Genomic DNA, 15,423 nt, shown 5'->3' with positions numbered 1-15,423 from the left:
AAAGATGATCTACAGTGGAGAGCAATCTCAGTGGAAATAACATTTACGTGATCACAGCCATTTAACTTTATAGCCCTAATAAGCAGAAGCAATTTTCAATATCACCATATGTACTGCATCCGGTGTGTCGGAGTGATGGTTCTTGTACACGTTTGCGACGACGGAGGAACTCCAGCTTCAAAATATTAAAAAAAAAAAGTAATTCAAACACTAGGACGGCAGAAGACGGTCCTCTGACTTGTACAATCTAATACTGGCTTCCCCTCTCTGTGTTCTACAGCCGAGAAACGCGAACTCGAGCCACAAGGTTGGAGTTCAGATAACATCTCAACATGAGAAGAAGTGCTGAAATCACTGAATACTTCGTACTCAACGACGACTCCCTACGGAGGCGAAGTCTAGAATCGTATCAGTTCGCAACAGTACAGTGCCCAACCGTCATAACTATAAAATCTCCTGAGAGCAAAGACAGCAAGTCCGTCTGTAGCAACAAAGCTGATACTCAAAACGGAAGACCTCATTCTCTCCACCTCTGGCTTTCCAGCATAGCTCGGCTCCCCTCTCTCGTAACTACAGAAGGCGAATCACACTCTCGAAACCATGGAATATTCTCCCTCTCTACAGATTCTTCTAAACGCCGACCAACCATATTTTTAGTCTTTTATCGTCCAGCGCGGAAAGTTTGCGAGGAAATACCTATACTCATACAATGGCAACCGGCCAGCCGCCACTCTATTGTGCTTCAGCATTCAGGTTTCCCGACCGACCATCTAGGGCTACTTCCTGTGTTAATTAGGACCAGCACACCTGTGCGGGCTTTTCCACCCAGTGCCTGAGTTATGCCTGGCATGTCATTTCCACTGGCATTCCAACCTCTACTAATATAGGCAGTCATTCATTAGACCGTTTTAGTAAGAAAGACACTCCATCACCTTTCATGCAATAAGTGTTAACAACTATTTACAAGGTGTACGTGACAATGTCAGTCTTTTTTTTTTAAATATTCATATATATGATGTACAACCTATCAAATGATACCTAATTCTGGTTGTAAATCACAGGAAAGTGAGTGCTTGTAAGGTTCGAAATTCCACCTTGCAATACCCCCACCTAATGAACTATTTTGTACGAGGATGGGGTAATTCTTCTAGTATTATCTCATCCAGTACAAAATAATATAATCATCAATTGTCTGTACAACCTAACTAATAAGAAAACAGGGGCAGAGGCACAATTTAATCATGATATGTTCTTACAGTCATTCTGCATTCATTCATGGGCTTACTGCCAGAAATTTATTTACTACATGTTTATTACTTAATCTGTCTGCTCCTTATGTTTGGAATATTTTTTCTAGATATGACAACTGGAATATACAATAACATGCAGAATAGCCCATGTTATCAAAGGAAATTTAACTAACATTACAAATTTTTATGCTCTTTCAAAAATGGCAGTTCCCATCCTTCTTTAGACTTAAGACCCATGTTATCTGTCCTTCATCCTTCCCTAAGACCTAGGTTGAGGCAAGAAATATTAAAGTATCCTAATCTTTTCAAAATGATCATCCAATAAATTACATGTGCTTCAATTAGCCACTAATATTCAAAACAAGCAGTTATGTCAATTATTCTAGAGGTTATCTGTTGGTCATTATACAATTATATTAAAATTCTGTGAAACATCCTGTGTAATTTTACTTGGTCATATTCATGGCCGTGGCTTGCATTTTAGAAAAAAACATCATTTCACAAACTAATTGTCCACGTCTAGTGTTTCCCTAACGTGTATACTCTTTAAAAATTTCTTAAATCTTATGTTCTAAAGCGTTATTTGACAAACTGCATTTAAATTTACTGTGTCAACTAATATTTGTAACAAGAGTTCGGATCGACCACCAATTTTTACTAATGTTCTTGTTCAGAGTGTACAAAAATGTAATACTTTAAAATGTTATAACCCATAGCATCATTATCAAAGAAAATGATAAACAATTATTTTACATAAATGGATACAAACATGTTTAAAAAGTTGAAGCACATAGCATCATTATCAAACAGAATGATAATCAATAATTTTACATGAATATATACACAAATATTTTTAAGACTACCCTAAAAAAAAGTAGAAGATTTTACAAAATGATAAATATAACGGAAACTGTTAGTTTGTGGGTGTAACTATTCAGTATTCATCAAATTAAACACCTTTTTTTTTTATCAAGAGTCACACACTGATTCAGATTTCACAACACACTTTCATCTTCATTTGTGTACGGGGATGGAAGCTACAGTTTTTTTGTGAAGTTTAGGAAGCAATAACCTAACTTAATTGCTAATTATATACATTACATTTTACTTTCGCCATACAAGCACACTTTAAGTTTTCATACTTATTCTATATATGGCTTGAGATGGCTCACTTGATGGAGTCCCAATGATTGTCCTGATGACACAGCCTCAATTACAAGCGCATTTGCATGCGCTACTCTTCTTGTACGTACAGGGTCGCTGTATCTCTTGAAGAACTTTCGACATAGCTTCATTTGTTCAGTGGACAACCTATAAGACATAAGTAAGACTTTTTGTCCAACTACAAGTTCCCTTGCATGCGCCTTTTGGTCCACGCTCACCTTGCGCTTCTCTCCAGCGACCCGAATATTGCGCAGAGCCTCCTTCACTATGACTTTGTGTTTTCGGTACGTCCTTTGTGGAAAATCGATCAGTCCTCGAATTTTATCTGGAGGGTTCCTACTCTTCAGAACTATCATAGGTGGCATCAATGTAGCACTGTGTGGGAGCTCGTTTATCACACCCTGAAAATCTTTAAGAAATATATCCCAGGTAGCGTGATTATTTCCACAGTATAGTCTCCATAAATTACCCAAATCTTTCATTATTCTCTCCGCGGGGTTCGAACTCGAATGAAATCTACTAATGAATATGGGCTTTACTTTATACCTTCTTAGTGTTCTTTTCCATACTTCAGATTTATATTGAGGTCATTATCTGAGATAATACAATCTACAGTTCCTACTTGGTTTATTAAGTCTCTGCACAAGACTCTACTCATAGTTGCACCAGTCGCCCTTTTAGTGGTACGAACGTCATAAATTTAGATGTCAGCTCCAATACTACCAATATACACTCCTGGAAATGGAAAAACGGAACACATTGACACCGGTGTGTCAGACCCACCATACTTGCTCCGAACACTGCGAGAGGGCTGTACAAGCAATGATCACACGCACGGCACAGCGGACACACCAGGAACCGCGGTGTTGGCCGTCGAATGGCGCTAGCTGCGCAGCATTTGTGCACCGCCACCGTCAGTGTCAGCCAGTTTGCCGTGGCAAACGGAGCTCCATCGCAGTCTTTAACACTGGTAGCATGCCGCGACAGCGTGGACGTGAACCGTATGTGCAGTTGACGGACTTTGAGCGAGGGCGTATAGTGGGCATGCGGGAGACCGGGTGGACGTACCGCCGAATTGCTCAACACGTGGGGCGTGAGGTCTCCACAGTACATCGATGTTGTCGCCACTGGTCGGCGAAAGGTCAAGTGCCCGTCGACCTGGGACCGGACCGCAGCGACGCACAGATGCACGCCAAGACCGTAGGATCCTACGCAGTGCCGTAGGGGACCGCACCGCCACTTCCCAGCAAATTAGGGACACTGTTGCTCCTGGGGTATCGGCGAGGACCACTCGCAACCGTCTCCATGAAGCTGGGCTACGGTCCCGCACACCGTTAGGCCGTCTTCCGCTCACGCCCCAACATCGTGCAGCCCGCCTCCAGTGGTGTCGCGACAGGCGTGAATGGAGGGACGAATGGAGACGTGTCGTCTTCAGCGATGAGAGTCGCTTCTGCCTTGGTCCAATGATGGTCGTATGCGTGTTTGGCGCCGTGCAGGTGAGCGCCACAATCAGGACTGCATACGACCGAGGCACACAGGGCCAACACCCGGCATCATGGTGTGGGGAGCGATCTCCTACACTGGCCGTACACCTCTGGTGATCGTCGAGGGGACACTGAATAGTGCACGGTACATCCAAACGGTTCACGGTGTTCTTGTTTCAATTTCCAGGAGTGTATATTGATGGCCCCTTGGTGTGTTGGGTAATGGTCCCATTAAATCCGTCACTGCCATATGCCTTAGCTTCTCAGGGATAGTTGGGTATAAAGGAGCCTGGGTCCCTACAGTAATGTATTTCGCCTTTTGGCAGTTTTTACAGATGCTAGTATCTTCCTTATACATTTCTCCATGTTTTTAAATTAGCGGACACTCCTCATTTTCATAAAACAATTTCGTGGACCGAAATGTGCGTAACTTAGGTGTGTATACCATATAAGCTTATTTATTAACTCATTGGTATGCACACCACCCACAGCGAATCATTAACGTTTGCACTATAAAACAGAATCCCTTTTCTCAAGAGGTAGTGCTGTCTTATGCGGGCCTGCGTCCGATCTTTCCATTTTTCCTTTATTTTGACTTGATCTGGGTCCTTGTACTGCTCATTCTGGATACTACATGTCGTTACAGTTACGATGTTTTCAAATGCAACCCTTTTGAGGTAGAACAACGTAAAGTGCTCTTGATCTAATGCTTCAGCCGTCTCTTCTGTTATACCAACAGGTGAGTGGGACAGCCGGCCGTAGTGGCTGTGCGGTTCTAGGCGCTACAGTCTGGAACCGCGTGACCGCTACGGTCGCAGGTTCGAATCCTGCCTCGGGCATGGATAAGTGTGCTCTCCTTAGGTTAGTTAGGTTTAAGTAGTTCTAATAGACTTTTATTTTTCTACAGAATAGAAAATATCTGAACTTTTTAAGTCCCCATACTACTGCAAGGACTTCAAGTTCGGTAACAGAGTAATTCCTTTTACTTTTAGATAGTACCCTGCTACCAAAGACGATTGTTCTGGGTACTAATTTGCCATCTTGTTCAAACTCCCGAAACAACATAACTCCCAAACCGGTCTTCGCTCTGTCAGTGGTCGTACAAAAATCCTGTGACAGGTCAGGATGTGATAAAATAGGAACATTGACGAGTGCCATCTTCAAATTATTGAATTCTCGGTCTGCACACTCATCCCACACACAGGGTGTTCCGCTTCCCATCAATTGACAGAGACGGGGACTAGCTAATGTTTCCACGTACAAGAAGGTAAACTTTTTATAAAAAGTTTATTATCCCTAGAAACCCTCTCAGTTGTTTTCTGGTTGTAGGAGTGGCAAACTTAGCAATTGCTGCGATCCTCTCTGGGTTGGGACTAATCCCTTCTCCTGCTATCACAGAAAACTAACCCTACTGCTCCCAAAACAAGACTTGTCAATATTTGCAGTCACCCCACACCTTTTCAAACTGCTTAACACTTCCTCTATGAATTTGTTATGTCTCTCGCAGGTATTTTCTGCTATCAATATATCATCTTCTCTTTTAATTCTTCACTCGGTATTTTGCTATGAGCTTTAATAGCCTTTACATCAAACTGATTTTTATTTTATTCTCTTTCCCTAACTTTAACGCCCTTCTTCCTAGATTAATGATAGCTTTCTGTGCTGAATGAAAATCTACACCGATTATTATATCAGCTGTTAGTTTCGGTATTATGAACAGATGACATCTGGTGTCCTTGGCATTCAAAATCTAGCCGTGTTTGTTGCGATATTTCCATACCCTTCCCAACTAACGCAACGCGTACCTTTGTTTTCTGTACTGTGAGCATCGGTGGTTTAACCGAATCCTTGCATTTAGCGAACAGCCTATCTGAAATAGCTGAGTGTTCGCTTCCACTATTTATTACAGCAGTACCCATAATTCCTCCAATTTCTACTTTTACCACAGAATAGATTTCCTGTTTGGGTAACGTTTCCTTTTCTTCAAGTAATATCTCCCTCATGTCCTCATAATCTGTAATATTTATGTTATTGCTTCCGAGAAGGTTTATGGGCGCATTTTCACTAATGCCCGTCGTCTGACTTAGTCACTGTTCACTTTCTACGTCATTTTGGCGTACTCTCCCAGGTTTAGGTGGTCTAATTTCAACTGAATGTTCACGATTCCTGTTGTTACTCATTCCACCCCATCCTGGGTCAGACCGCTGACAAGTTTCTCTATTGTCGTCCCATGATAAGCCATTATTTTGTGCCTCCCATCTGTGTTGTTGCGTATATTTTCTGTCACATTTCTTCCACTGTACATTGTTCCCACTACGATATCTATGGTTCATGAATTAGTGAGGCGGTCGATTTACATTGTTTTGCCAATTATGGCCTCTATTATTCCCTCTGTTGTTCTCCGTTCTTTCACTTTGCACGTCTCTCTGCCTACGTTTTTCTCGCGCCTGCTGCTCGTTGAAAGCGATCTCCAACTCTCTTAGGATACCCTTGAACCCTTTAACATCACTTCCACATCGGCCGACGAGCGTTTGCTGGTAGGAAATTGGCAACTTCATGTAACACAATCTTATGATCTCAGCCGGTGTGCATGGGTCGTCCAAATACTGACTTTTCTTGGTCAAGTTTTCGAAATACTTCACCGGACTACGGAACCCTGATCTCTCCACGTCTCTGCTCATCATTATTTCCTGTTTGATCCTGTCCTGTGTCTCCTTGGATCAGTATTTGTATGAAAATGCGCTACGAAACTCTTCGTATGACGTGAATGTTTTTGCAATGTTCCGCATGTGTTCGGCCGATGTCCCCTCGATATGTGAACATACGAAGCCCAGTTTGTATATCAAAGGCCAGTGTGGAGGAAATAATAAATCAAATTGTCCAATGAAAGTTTTTGGGTGTAAAACATTACCCTCATCTTTGTAATGCTGGAATTATCGTACAGAGATAAAATGCTTAAAATCGAACATTTCATTAGAAATTCTTCCTACTCGGCCTACCCTATTCTCACTTGGCGCTAACGTTTCCGGTCTACCGTTACTTTGGGCATCCTCTCTTCTACTCCCTGTTACGTTTTCATTATCGGGTAGCAGTTGTTGTTGTTGTGGTCTTCAGTTTTGAGACTGGTTTGATGCAGCTCTCCATGCTACTCTATCCTGTGCAGTACCTACTGCAACCAACATCCTTCTGAATCTGCTTGGTGTATTCATCTCTTGGCCTCCCGCTACGATTTTTACCCTCCACCTTGCCCTCCAATACTAAATTGGTGATCCCTTGATGCCTCAGAACACGTCCTTCCAACCGATCCCTTCTTCTAGTCAAGTTGTGCCACAAACGTCTCTTCTCCCTAATCCTATTCAATACCTCCCCATTAGTTATATGATGTACCCATCTTATCCTCAGCTTTCTTCTGTAGCACCGCATTTCGAATCCTTCTATTCTCTTCTTGTCCAAACTAGTTATCGTCCATGTTTCACTTCCATACATGGCTACACTCCATACAAATACTTTCAGAAACGACTTCCTGACACTTAAATCTATACTCGACGTTAACAAATTTCTCTTCTTCAGAAACGCTTTCCTTGCCATTGCCAGTCTACATTTTATACCTGTCTACTTCGACCATCATCAGTTATTTTGCTCCCCAGATAGCAAAACTCCTTTACTACTTTAAGTGTCTCATCTCCTAATTTAATTTCCTCAGCATCACCCAATTTAATTCGACTACATTCCATTATGCTCGTTTAGCTTTTGTTGATGTTCATCTTATACTCTCCTTTCATGACACTGTCCATTCCGTTCAACTGCTCTTCCAAGTCCTTTGCTGTCTCTGACAGAATTACAATGTCATCGGCGAACCTCAAAGTTTTATTTCTTCTCCATGGATTTTAATACCTACTCCGAATTTTTCTTTTGTTTCCTTTACTGCTTGTTCAACATACAGATTGAATAACATCGGGGATAGGCTACAGCCCTATCTCACTCCCTTCCCAAGCACTGCTTCCCTTTCATGTCCCGCGACTCATAACTGCCATCTGGTTTCTGTACAAATTGTAAATAGCCTTTCGCTCCCTGTATTTTACCCCTGCCAACTACAGAATTTGAAAGAGAGTATTCCAGTCAACATTGTCAAAACCTTTCTCCGAGTCTACAAATGCTAGAAACGTAGGTTCTTCTTTCCTTAATCTAGCTTCTAAGATAAGTCGTAGGGTCAGTATTGCCTCACGTGTTCCAATATTTCTACGGAATCCAAACTGATCTTCCCCGAGGTCGGCTTCTACCAGTTTTTCCATTCGTCTGTAAAGAATTCGCGTTAGTATTTTGCATCCGTGACTTATTAAACTGATTGTTCGGTAATTTACACATCTGTCATCATCTTCTTTCTTTGGGATTGGAATTATTATATTCTTCTTGAAGTGTGAGGGTATTTCGCCTGTCTCATACATCTTGCTCACCAGATGATAGAGTTTTGTCAGGACTGGCTCTCCCATGGCCGTCAGTGGTTCTAGTGAAACGTTGTCTATTCCCGGGGCCTTGTTTCGACTCAGGTCTTTCATTGCATATGAAATTATGCATATGAAATATTTCATTGCAGTTCTTCGTATTGGCAATTTGCGACCCAGTCGTGCCCTGTGTAGACATGGGGGCCATATCTCTAGCGATACTCTGCAGATACGCTTTCAGTCTGTAGTTGACAAACATCTCTTACATTCGAGCACATTCTAGTACCGTCTGGGCTTGGATATGATAGTGCTGAGTCTGAAGTGGCTCTTTCGGTTTCTGTTATTTCCAAATCGCCTACTATTTCTTTCCTGAGATGTGATTTTTGATTAGGTTGCGACTTGACTTCCTGAGACACTTGCATAATTTCATTTTCTAGGTTTTGTTTAAATTCTGATAGCTCCGCCATTTCTGTCTTTGGCAGCTGCGTAGTTTCTGCTTGTTTTAAGCGCCTCTGCAACTTCGTTAATACACCTCTCCCTATCTTTGTCGTATTTTCTGTCTTCTCTAATGTTTCAAGAGCAATCTGCTTTGCGCCCCTCGCTAGTAATCGCGCCTCGTTCGTTTCACTTCCCCTCGTTTCATGTTTTATTGACTGAATTTCGACACTAACGTTATGAATTTTACTTCCAATTTCAGCATTAACAGTTTGAATCTGACTTTCCTTTTCAGCACTAACATTTTGAATTTTACTTTCCATTTCGGCACTAACGTTTTGAGTTTTATTTCACACTTCCCCTTTTTTATTTGATCTCCCAATTCAGAGCTGACCTTTTGAATTTTATTTCCCATTTGACTTCCCGTTGCTTTTAGGTGTGCAAGGATGTCCAACACACCTGTGTTATCTTGATCTTCTCTCCCGTTGTGACTTTCCCTTCCTCTATTCTTAGGTGATCTTCTGCCCTTTTCCCGTTCCATTTCTTAGTGTTCGAGAAAGTCATCACCGAACGTCCCTACTATGCTGCCTCGTGACGATGTCACTGACGGCGATCTACGACGATTCTTAGTTTTTCCGCGTTCACTTGGAATTCCTACATTATGGTCCCGTATCTTTGCGATTGCCTCAGTGTCTCTCTGTTCTTCATCATCGCTTTCAGATTGCCCACCACGGACTTGACTGTGTCTATCATCCTCAAAAAGTTCCCTTGGAGCGGTATTCTCCTCACCTGTGCCTTGTGCTGCTAACGAAGCTAATTCTTTCTCGCTCCATATGCTTTCTTGGCTGCCCCGTGTATCTATATTGTTACAACTAGTGATCTGTTGTGCTACTAAGCGTGCTTTCGCCCTAGTTATCGTGGAGTGATTCCTGATAATAGTTCTCCCTTAAAAGTACTCACAATTTAAAGTACCCAGGGCATGTTGAAGCTTCTTAATAATTTTTTTTACTTAAACTGCACTAACTGAGAAAGTGAAACTTCTACGCTATTTAATTCTGAAACTGCTGAGTGAAACTGAACGTACTCTCATCTCACTTTGCTTGTCTTTATCGTTTCATTTCTGACCTATAGAATTATTCCTGACAAATACAACTCAAACGCAATATGACTGCTCAAAATTGATAACCTGACTTCAAATAATTAATAGAAAAGAATGGCCCTGAATAAGAAGAAATCCTAACAATAGCATATACATTTCACAAGTCACTTACCTCACAGTAAATCTTCATGACACAAACTACAACGATACAAGCGCCAATACTGAATAAGAGATTCTAACTACTGAGGGCTCTAACTACTAATAGGCATGTGGTCAGCAAAGGAAAGATTTTGTTGCAGAGCAAAAATATATTTAGCACATTTTACCTTAATCAAAAGACAGCCAGTTAAAAAAATTATGTAATAATCAGTAATAAATTTCCATCACGGATACACATTCAGACCGTCCGCTCGCGCTAATTCTGCAAACCTTCAACACTGCTAATTATTAACCTCTAACTTCCATCACTGCTGATGACTCACTCCCAACTTCCATCACTTCTGGCTGTTCACCTCCAAGTGCAAGTCCGACCAGCCACAGGGTCTCTCACAGAGTGCACGCAGGGCTGTCAGAGTTATTAATGCAGGGTGCTGCATAGTGCCGCCAACGTACAAACACATAAACAGCCTACTTACATAGCCCCCCTGCTCCTCACAAAAAAATCTATAAAATAGTTTCTGCACTCGCCAGGACTAATTTGTTAAAAAAATTCATATTAACAATATCAGATAGATCAGATGCACACAATAGTAATACACTGTTCGTCAAAAGCAAAGATTTTCCTCACAGTCCCTAAAGACAGTCCCAGTCATTCATCAGAAGAGTAGTCTATGACAGTTTTATGCACAAAGTCTGAGCAGTAAAAGAAAATCCACGCATAAGTAGTGGACCTCCGTGCATTCTTGAAGAAGTAGTGTTGTCCTCCCAACAGAAACATCGTACTGACTCCTGACGCGAGGACAAGCAGATGGGTATGGGCCATAACAGAGCAAACCCACAGCAGAGGCAGTTGATGTCTTGACGAATATTGGTACAATTGGTAGGTCACCACAGAGCAGACCCACAGTATGTCTTGTAGAGATTATGATAGTATTGGGCGATCAAAGGTGCAAGCCCACTGTAGTACTTGTAGAGATTATGGTAGTAGAGGGCCACCAAAGGAATAGACCCATTGTAGTCCTTGTAGAGATGGCCAGCAGCCATCCATTGCCACAGAGCGGGTGCACAATCACAACTGAAGAGTCTTGATGACAATGTAGCAAATCCGTGAACCACCACTTGTCCACACACAATTTTTTTGCAGCATCCTTAGAACCAATATCCTTAACAGACCCTTGCTGAATTATCAACACATGTGCAAGCACTAACACAGTCATATAACCTCTGACATTTTATACATTTTGTATGACCGACAGAAGTGTGCAGTAAAATGAATCCCTACCATTTACTTAACTTGACGAACTGGTGTCTATACAATTACAATTTTACAGCATAAGAATACAATTACAAAGGTACATAAAACATCATTACAGTCAACAACATGATAATACCAATAAATTTTGTAGTAATACAGGCTCTACAAAAAGATTAAAAATAAGCTTGTACGTGAGTAATACAGGAATTGTGACATAAGTAAATGAATGAAAAATGAAAATATCTTTTGAAATATTAACTTGACATATGAGCATTAAAGAAAACATAACAGAATAAATAATTTCCCAATATCTTCCCAAAGTAAAGAATACATTCCAAAACAAATTTAAATTTGAGGCTAACAGTATTCCTCGTCATAGTGAATGCAGCTTAGTATTAGACGAAATAAATATTCTACCAAATTTATCTTATCGAGTAAACACGCAGAGACAGGAAGAACACAGATACACAAGGATACACAAACACATAGCAGAATAACACAAAAGGAAAGGACAGGTTCTGTTTTCAGTGTGACATTTAGTACTCCAGTACATGTGGAATTTCATTAGCACCAAAACTTTCTTCGTATTTCAACATTTGTTCCCAAAAAAAGTCCTATCTAAGCATGCTTTCATATATTTCTTACCTCATCATTTGTTTCCAAGAAAATCCTACCTAAACATGTTGTCACTATAGCCTACTTACACCAGCTATGACATAGTCGCGAATATGAACAGCGATCCATTACTGTCAAATGTTTTTTATTCCTGTCTTTGATCACAATATCAATTCCTTTGACGATGACTGGTTTCAGTCAATAATGAGCCAGTTGCAAAATGACTGTGTGGATGATGTGGCCTATTTTACACAATATTGTTGATCTGTATGATGATGCTGTACTGAGTACATTTATAGGTTTTGATGATGCCATTTCGGCCATATCACATTAGGACATGGTGTATAACAGATCTGAAGATGGTCATTATTGACTGAAACCAGTCATCATCAAAGGAATTGATATTGTGATCAAAGACTGGAATAAAAAATATAACCTACTTACTTCTTTTCATTTTCTCTTTCAAAATAATTATTCCTCATTGTACAATACTCTTTGGCCATACCTTTTTCATATAGCTTCTCAATGCTTTTCTTCCCAACTCATCATAGCTCATTTTCTTTTATAGTATAGCCCCTCTTAAACTAACTTAAATTTACTGAGTTCAGATATGTAAACTAGAGAATGAGGCAATGCACCAGCACAAAACATTTAACACAAACAACAACGACAAAAAATGCAAATTGGCAAAGCAAGCACCAATATATCTAAATTAGCGAAACATAATGCAATATGCAGCAAACAAGAATAATAAATCTGTGGTAAAACTAGTTTATCAGAGTAATACAAAGTAAAATTCAGTAGGACAATGCCTGACAAATAGCAACTGCAAATGCAACTTATATCTATACATGAGAAAGCACATACAGAAAAAATATTACAGGAAAGACAGCAAAGCAGATACGGGAAATGTCTATTTACATCTTAATGCTTAAGTCACATCTTAACACGGAGAGTGGTGCACCGTAATAACTTATTCTACCAAAAAATTACCAAGTCCTTGAAAAGAAAATTATGTATGCAATTCCTGTTACTAGTCCCTGCTCCTTCTTATTCTTCTTTCCTTTCCAAGTGCTCCTTTTTAAAGAATGGGGATCATAGGATTATTATTTAATGGATCCGTAGACAGAAAGCGTTTACATTAGCATCTGTATTACATTTTATTTTATAAATCCAACGCTGCAGCGCAGCTAGAAAGCAGATATCAAATAAAATAAGCAAAAATTGTCAATCAACGCATGAAAACATCATTCAATAGCCATATAACATTTCATAAGTCAGTAAAAATTCTTTCAACTCTCGTAGAAAGATACTTGTCATAATCAGATGTGTAGACGTAAGAATATTTCTCATCACTTCATAAGCATTTCAGTAGATAGCACGAAGTACGAGTTCCACAGTGCAATCATATATTTCCAAGTAATAGTGTGTCAGGTTTGTGGTGCGTTCTGCAAAGAAATGTCAATAGCGAGGTCAACGGCCTCCTTTTCTGCAGCTATGCGAGCGCTTGCTGGAATGCGGCAAGCTTCAAAGTTACTGAAGCGGCACGAGGAAAGTTGAAAGTCCACACAACAATAGGTATGTTTCAAAGCGACTAGCGCGCAGCTGGGGGCAGCAGAGCATTACGTCAAGGTCACATACACTTTTTTACGAAAATATTTATGATAGCAGTTTTAGCTACAATGACAGTTTGATACCAATAAAGGAATTTCACAGATTGAAAATTTACAGGAGAAGTGTTTAGAAACGAAATCTCATGAATAACAGTGTCCAAAAATTTCAGTCAGCATTGTAGTACTCACATTCACATATGTACTCCCATCTCATAACTCTTAAAGTACGATTCTTGATTTCCAACATTCTTTTTCACAAACCAGAGTCCCTAGCCCCTACTCATTATTCATTGCCTCATTACACATATACTTCTTCTATATTTCATCATAATAAACATGTAGCATAAACATATTCCTCATATAGCATCATCTTATTGACCAACATTATAATACACGACTTCGTCGTAATAATGTCATCATAGTACATCAGTCACATCTCAAAATCGTCGTAGTTTTTTTCAATAACCACAAAGCCTAGAAAAAATTCTCTGCTCGTTTCAATAGTGTCATCTACCTCAAATGTACTTCAGAAATCATGATCCCATGCAAAATACATCTCTCAAAGCTCTCACAGTATCACAATGGTTCCAAAAATATATGAAGAGTTCCCAAAACGCAGATAAAGTACAGTTGCATAAGTATGAAGTAATCTGACTGAGTAATTACCTAGACATACGTCAGTGACATAGTAAAAAAGATGTTCATTCCTCTCTGTTAAATGACCAGATAATTGTGTAATTCCTTGTTAGAGACATATGGTACCGACATGTAAAATTGTATAAGCAAATACTACATTAGCTAGGGCTCCTTGTGTTTGCCACACGCATGGTACACGAAGTAAGTGTATCCCCATGAGGGATAATGTAGTTATACCCTCAGATGTTACAGATTGAACTGCGGAATGCAATTTATCACAGAAAACCTTCTCTGTATCATAGTAGTTCAAAAAATATTCCTAAAAATGTTCCAAGTACAAACCACTCAAATGCGTGTCCTGTAGCGCTAAACTGTGCTTCTTGCTATAAGATAATTTTTGTCATTGGCTAATAGTAAAAATGTTCCAAGTGTCGTGGTTATCGTCGTTCAAAAGCAAAGTTCTCCAGAAGTCCATCTTCTTATCTTGTCATTTACAAAAGTAAAGTACTACGTGAAAGATGTATTAGTTATTACGTTTGTTGCCGTGACCTTGAAAGTACCATACTGTAACGTATCAAAAAATAACTGTCTCATTATAGCCATGACACAAAAATTATTTAAATGAAATGAATACTCTTAGCTGCATAGAGGCGTTGATTTAAGTCAACGGGAACAGTTGAAAATGTGTACCCCTACCGGGACTCGAACGCGGGATCTCCTGCTTGCTTAGATAGCAGACGCTCTATCCATCTTTTTTTTTTTTTTAATTTCATTTTGTTCGGTTTTGTTCGTTGCGTCTGCTAGGGGCGGACGCCGTAAGACATCCGTTTAGGTTCGTTGTTGCACGATTAACTCAGTGTTTTTTAATTATTACAGAGGGCGGCTAACCCTCTGACTGAACACGCTGAGCTACCTGGCCGGCGAAGATGAGACATTGGAAACGGAAATGAGCGTTTGGCGTCATTGGCCGGGAGGCCCCTTGCGTGGCAGGTCCGGCCGCCTTGGTGCAGGGTTTATTACATTCGACGCCACATTGGGCGACCTGCGTGCCGGATGGGGATGAAATGATGATGGAAGACAACACAAAACCCAGTCCCTGAGCGGAGAAAATCTCCGACCCAGCCGGGAATCGAGTCCATCTGAGCCACCGAGGACACAGAGGATGGTGCGACTGCAGGGACTTACCTCTGGCACGCCTCCCGTGAGACCCACAGGGTTGCGCTGAACCTGCAACAGCGGGAGCGACTTCTTTCCGCCTTTCTTGTACAGAT

The 15,423-nt window shown here is 40.6% G+C and overlaps 1 protein-coding gene across 1 annotated transcript in view; it reads right to left on the bottom strand.

The window, feature by feature from the left end:
* Positions 1–15,423, bottom strand: part of LOC126335005 (uncharacterized) — a 276,236-nt gene that overhangs the window by 230,584 nt on the left and 30,229 nt on the right. Inside the window, exon 2 of the mRNA XM_049997834.1 lies at positions 15,338–15,379. The gene's annotated coding sequence lies outside the window, so the exon portion shown is untranslated. The remainder of the gene's footprint in view (positions 1–15,337; positions 15,380–15,423) is intronic.

The sequence above is a fragment of the Schistocerca gregaria genome, chromosome 2, assembly GCF_023897955.1.
Source record: "Schistocerca gregaria isolate iqSchGreg1 chromosome 2, iqSchGreg1.2, whole genome shotgun sequence".
NCBI lineage: Eukaryota > Metazoa > Arthropoda > Insecta > Orthoptera > Acrididae > Schistocerca > Schistocerca gregaria.
This window is presented reverse-complemented; position numbering and strand designations above follow the sequence as displayed.